The sequence below is a fragment of the Triticum urartu genome, chromosome 1A, assembly GCF_056163025.1.
Source record: "Triticum urartu cultivar PI428250 chromosome 1A, HENAU_Tu73, whole genome shotgun sequence".
NCBI classification, from domain to species: Eukaryota; Viridiplantae; Streptophyta; class Magnoliopsida; order Poales; family Poaceae; genus Triticum; species Triticum urartu.
In genome coordinates this window covers 102464726-102471306 of record NC_141873.1, presented here as the reverse complement: position 1 = coordinate 102471306, position 6581 = coordinate 102464726, and the positions used below count along the sequence as shown (strand labels likewise).

General features: G+C 45.6%; 1 long non-coding RNA gene across 1 annotated transcript; it reads right to left on the bottom strand.

Annotated features, from left to right (window-relative positions):
• Window positions 1-3600: 3600 nt before the first annotated feature.
• LOC147990253 (uncharacterized) lies at window positions 3601-5929 on the bottom strand. The gene is made up of 4 exons (XR_015604496.1): window positions 5876-5929; window positions 5017-5082; window positions 4831-4916; window positions 3601-3905 (listed from the first exon to the last, which is right to left on the bottom strand). It is a non-coding gene; the product is annotated as an uncharacterized LOC147990253 (long non-coding RNA).
• Window positions 5930-6581: the final 652 nt, after the last annotated feature.

The following is a 6581-nucleotide window of genomic DNA, read 5'->3' as shown; positions in this document are numbered from 1 at the left end:
GGACGGGCCATTGTATTTCGCGAAAAAAATGTTTCCCCCTGACTGCTGGGACCCACTAGCTACATCTTCGCACGCAAGGAAGTGCGTCCGGGCAAAAAACGATTCGCCCCCTGACTGCTGGGACCCACCAGTTACATCTTCGCAGGCAAGGAAGTGCCTAACAGTCGGGACCCACCTGGTCAAAGCGTACGTAGCTTTGTCATTCTGGTCGCGAACGTGTACGTACATACTGGTCGATGTAGAGGCGCGCACGTGTCATAGTAGAGGCGTGCATGTAGCATGTACACGTACGTACAGTGGCCAGGGTGCAAGAAAGAAAATACGGCCACGTATGTGTACATATGGGTGGGGTCTCGAACGCCTACTCGCGCATACGTACGGCTAGGGCTCGTGTACATGGCTGGGTCGGAACGGAGAAACAGCGTCGTCGTCGTGTTCATGGGGAGGCAACGAAATGCGTCGTGTTCATGGGGAGGCAACAGAAAGCATCGTCTTCATGGGGAGGCAACGAAACGCGTGGGAGCCAACCGGCTGGGTCGGAACAGAATGCGTAGTCGTGTTCATCGGGAGGGCTTGGACGGAATAGGCGATGGAAACGAGGCCTAGCGTACCGCACAACGGAGGAAACGGACCTCCTATGTTCGGAACGGGGTCCTGTTGATCGGGAGGGGTGTGGCGTACCGCAAAACAGAGGAAATGGACCTCCTACGGTCGAAACGGGGGTCTTGTTGATCGGGAGGGGTGTGGCGTACCACAAAACAGACGAAACGGACTTGTGTTGGAGCGCTACGGTCGAAACGGGGGTCCTGTTCATCGGGAGGGGTGTGGCGTACCACAAAACGGAACTCCACGGGATACTGTTCATCTCCATCGTCGACCCCCTCCAGCATCCACGAGCTACTGTTCATCCACCATCGACCTCCTCCAGACTCCACCTGCGACTGTTCATCCACGGGCTCCTGTTCATCCAGCCTCCACCGTGCGCTACTCCACCGGCTACTGTTCAACCAGCCCTCTCCACGGGCTCCTGTTCAACCACCCCTCCACGAGCTACTGTTCATCCTGCCCTCCACGGGATGGTCCTGTTCATCCAGCCTCCACGGGTCCTGTTCATCCAGCCCCAACCAGCTCGATCGATCGGGGTCCTGTTCATCAAGAGGCAACACCATGGGGTCCTGTTCATCCACCCCCACCGGGAACTATTCATCCAACCCCCCCCCCCCCCCCCCCGCAACGCTCACTGTTCATCCAGAGGCAGCATCGATCGGCTTCAGTTAGCAGCAGTAGCGAAGGAATCGCTCGATCGGGTTCAATTAACAGCCATCGATCGATCGCTCGGGTTCAGTAACGCGTAGCCTGCAGTGCAATCGCTCGGGTTCAGTTAGAGCCAGTGCCTCGCACACATGCGCGTACGTGTATGAGAGAAACACGAATCGCTCGGCCCCCGACCTCCCACCGTAACCGGGAACTCCCCAAAATTTTCCTCGCCCTCGCTTCTACCATGGTTTTTTCCGTCATGGACGGCCCAAAGAATGTCATGCAGCTGCGTCTCCGGCCTGCCCAAGACTAAAAGCCCATTTTCTGTCATGATTTTTTGTCATAGAAGTAGGAGCCCACCACATCTATGATGATACCGGGTTTTGTCACAATTATCGTCATAGAAGTGTCATATGTATGACAGAAAAAAATCGTTCGGCCCAAAATGTCACGGATGTGTCTTTTTTTGTAGTGATACTTCGTTTTCATACATGGATCCTATCTCATATTTCATGGCTTCAAGCCATTTGTCGTAATCCGGGCCCGCCATCCCTTCTTCATAGTTCGAAGGTTCAGCATTGTCTAACAACATGATTTCCAGGACAGGGTTGCCGTACCACTCTGGTGCGGAACGTGTCCTTGTGGACCTACGAAGTTCAGTAGCAACTTGATCTGAAGTTTCATGATCATCATCATTAACTTCCTCTCTAGTCGGTGCAGGCACCACAGAAACATTCTCTTGAGCTGCGCTACTCTCCGGTTCGAGAGGACAATACTTCATCAAGTTCTACTTTCCTCCCACTTACTTCTTTCGAGAGAAACTCTTTCTCTAGAAAGGATCCATTCTTGGCAACAAAGATCTTGCCTTCGGATCTGAGGTAGAAGGTATACCCAATAGTTTCCTTAGGGTATCCTATGAAGACGCATTTTTCCGATTTGGGTTCGAGCTTTTCAGGTTGAAGTTTCTTGACATAAGCATCGCATCCCCAAACTTTTAGAAACGACAGCTTAGGTTTCTTCCCAAACCATAATTCATACGGTGTCGTCTCAACGGATTTCGACGGAGCCCTATTTAAAGTGAATGCGGCAGTCTCTAAAGCATAACCCCAAAATGATAGCGGTAGGTCGATAAGAGACATCATAGATCCCACCATATCCAATAGAGTGCGATTGCAACGTTCGGACACACCATTACGCTGGGGTGTTCCAGGCGGTGTGATTTGTGAAACAATTCCACATTTACTTAAGTGTGTGCCAAATTCGTGACTCAAATATTCTCCCCCACGATCTGATCGTAAGAACTTTATTTTCCTGTCACGTTGATTCTCAACCTCACTCTGAAATTCCTTGAATTTTTCAAAAGTCTCAGACTTGTGTTTCATTAAGTAGACATACCCATATCTACTCAAGTCATCAGTGAGGGTGAGAACATAACGATAGCCTCCACGAGCCTCAACACTCATTGGACCGCACACATCAGTATGTATGATTTCCAATAAGTTGGTCGCTCGCTCCATTGTTCCGGAGAACGGAGTCTTGGTCATTTTGCCCATGAGGCATGGTTCGCACATGTCAAATGATTCATAATCAAGAGACTCCAAAAGTCCATCTGCATGGAGTTTCTTCATGCGTTTGACACCAATGTGACCAAGGTGGCAGTGCCACAAGTATGTGGGACTATCATTATCAATCTTGCACTTCTTGGTATTCACACTATGAACATCACTACAAGAAATATGTCAACTTATGACCACCACTATTGGTCACTGAATGGTCACAAATTTCCATTTATGACCTTTTTGTGACCAAAAACATAAGGTCAAAAGCTGGGCGTCGTGAATTGACTATAGCGACCTTTAACAAAAGGTCGTTGATCCTATGACCTTCTGTTTTGGTCACTAGCAACCTCCCCAGGCCATGTAGGCATCCAGCGTGGCAAGCTAATGTGGCACAAGATTCAGCCCGGTCCAATTCAGTTTTCTACATGGGCCGAGCCCATTAATTCGGCCTTTTTAATATTTATTTTTTCTGTTAATTTTTGATCGACTTCATGGGCCAAGCCCAACATTACAGCCTTTTTATTTTTGGGCCATGGCCTTTTTATCTCAAGAGTTTCATTTTTATTTTTTTTAAATGGGTCAACTAGTCAGGTGGGTCCCTGTTGTCAGGTTCTAGTAACTGGGTCCCATTTGTTAGGTTCGGGTAACTGGGTCCCATCTATCAGGCTCAGTCTTTATATTTCAACTACTATTTAAATTGGCAGAGATAGAAAACACACATGATACTCCAAATAAGAGCAACCAGATAATGTAATACAATGGAAATCACAGTAATGACTACAAGTGTAATACAGTACTTTAGAAGCTCTACAAGCTCCTTCCATAGCAACCACAAACTAGGCACCCGCTCGCGTCATGAACAACATGCCAAAATAGCTGGACGACCATAGACAGATGAACAACATGCCGGACTCACTGGACAACCATAGTCGGGCTGGGAACAAACAAAATGGTTCCTCATTCGCACTGTTACATGAATCAACAGAGAAGAACCAGAAAAACTGGGGCAAATAACAACATGCTGGACTCGCTGGACAACCATAGTCGGGCTGGGAACAAACAAAACGGCAACATGCCTTCCTGGTCGCCCTGTTACATTAATCAGTAGAGAAGAATCAAAAAACTGGGGCAAATATATTATGAATAGACCATTCAAGAAAATGATAGTTATTTATAATAATAACACAAACTGAGCTAGTACCATGCTTTTTGTTCTCCAGCTAGTTAAAATGAGATACTCTCATACAAGAAAGCAGAGATACAATATGAAAGCTAACAGTAGGGATGCCACGGCTTAAATGAGCAAGCTATTTTGTTTTTGAGAAACAAAAAAAATGCACCAATAATTTTTCAGAAGGTAACAGAACTTCTGTGCACACATTTAGATAGAAACAAGGGCTTGAACTATACACATTAATTAGAACAGGATCGCCAAACACCAATATAGGCTAGAATAAAAAAACACGGAGGTAGTAGTGGTCGTCCAGGGAGATAAACATAGAAAAGAAAACATGATTTCAGCGAAATTAAAATTGTCGATGTAAGTTGAATAACAGTGCAGCAGATTAGCTCTTAGCATGGAGGAACATCACCAAATTAAACCAGATGGTTGTTCAAGTTTCTATTTGAGTATTCATGGTTACAGTTTGTTATCATCGTCTAAATTCTCCAACATGTACAATATTAATTAATACAGCTGAATATGCTACCAATGAAGTAAACTCTAAAAGATACAGGCAGGGCTTAATTAACCAACCTTGTCATTCTATAAACACAAACCAAACTCAACGATAAGGTGTACAATTATTACCATATAACCTAGAAAACATACCTACTGTCCACACATTTCATAATGTAAACAGGTAAATACTACAAGAAATAGATTGCTAAGCATTTCTGCCCTTCTTTCAAGCCACCAACAGCATAACACCCTCAGTATAACAAGATCCACACAGACCACCATCTACAGCAACCGTACCCACAAGACAACCAGGGACGGAGAGACTGAGATTACCTTGGCGCCGTAAATCTTAGAAGACAAATCGTGTGCGAGGAAGTCCTTGTCGTCCACCGCCAAGCAGCAGGATGCTCCCGCCGAGCCTACAGAAAGTTTTGCATATAGTTAGAAAACCTAGAAACATACAGCATGGCTACCACAACGTAGCATTGAAGGAAAAAAACTAAGAGCATGTAACTGAACCTCCTGCAGCTCTAGCCTCTAGCATGCACCCGAGCAACCTATGCTTTCTCTGTCTCTTGGTCGTGACTGCAGAAAGAAAGCAACAATTTTACCATCCTGCAGTTGCCTCAAGTAGATGGAAAGCACAATATGCATGAGTAAGGATAATTTGCCTCCAGAAGTAGTGACTAGATTCATAGAAAACAGAACAATAAAGTCATGCCATGAACAAATCCGAACCAGAACGCATTTAATAAAATGGATTGCATCTGGCTGCTGTAATAGTGTATATATACACATACACAACTTGCTCCATTTTGACTAATGACGTCAAAGGAACCATGTAAAAAATTGAACCAGAGGCAGACATACACGAACCCTTTTCTTACACATATGGATGTGCTAACGCTACAACTAACATTAAAGCAGAATATATATCCATGTTATAATAGTAAATAAATATACATAGATACAGAAACTTATCATACAGTTTGTGGTACCCACTTCTAGGATGAGCTTGTGAACAAGAACTGGGGCATCTATAATGATATGATAGTCCAATTTCAACAGACTCTGCACTGGAACCCAAAACAGCGATGACCACATTAGGATGGTTTGTACTAGCCCACTACGGTTTATCCACCCATACACTAACTACCATGACAGTGCAATTCCCGACAGCGCGTGCATCTGCATTCAATCAGTGACATGGGACCATCGCAAGAAAGCAATTCATGATCAAACTGCGCGAACTCCTCCAGTAGGTTCAACCTTTCCAGAAAATCAAACGCCGTCGGTACACTCAAACAAACACCTCGCATGCGAGATCTAGGAAATGAACGACAAAAGACCAAGATGAGCGGCAGTATGAAGGGGATACCTTGATGGTGTGTGCGGGGACAGCGGATCCGTACAGGGCTCTACCTCCCATCAGTTCCATTCACGCTCCAGACACGAAATATAACTGCACGAACAGCAAACAGCAAACTGATTACTATTACTCCAGACAAGAAAACAGCAATGTCTTAACAGTAAGATCCAAGACAAGTAGACAAAGAACTGCTACGTACCAAACTCCAAATGTTAATTACCACCATAAAGGAGTATACATAAACAACATCTATTTATCAGAAGGGTTGTTGATTCTACACCTCATAGATGCAAACAACCAACTGATTACTAGTCCAGATAAGAATTTGGTAACTTTTTAAAAGTAACAGAGAGCACGGGAACAGTGTCTGATGCACCCATAGCAGGCATATAGGTGGAGATCTGTCACAAAATCACGTATGTAAACCCCAGGTAACTAGACGATGGGACTGATATTAATCGAATCTCCAAACAAGTGAATGGCCGCCACTCAAAACCATAAAAAAAGCCGTTTATATTCATCAGAATTTTGCTCAGTCTAGAAAGGTGCAAGATCTATCTATCCATCCATCCATATCGGCGTCCGCTCAAGCGAGACCTCGCGGATCTCTAGGAGGCGCTGGTTGTCCCAGCACGAGCTACGGCTGGGACGGGACGATCTACATCCAGGCAGAGCGCGCCCGCGTCGGCCCCCGTCCGACGGTCGCTCGCGGGAA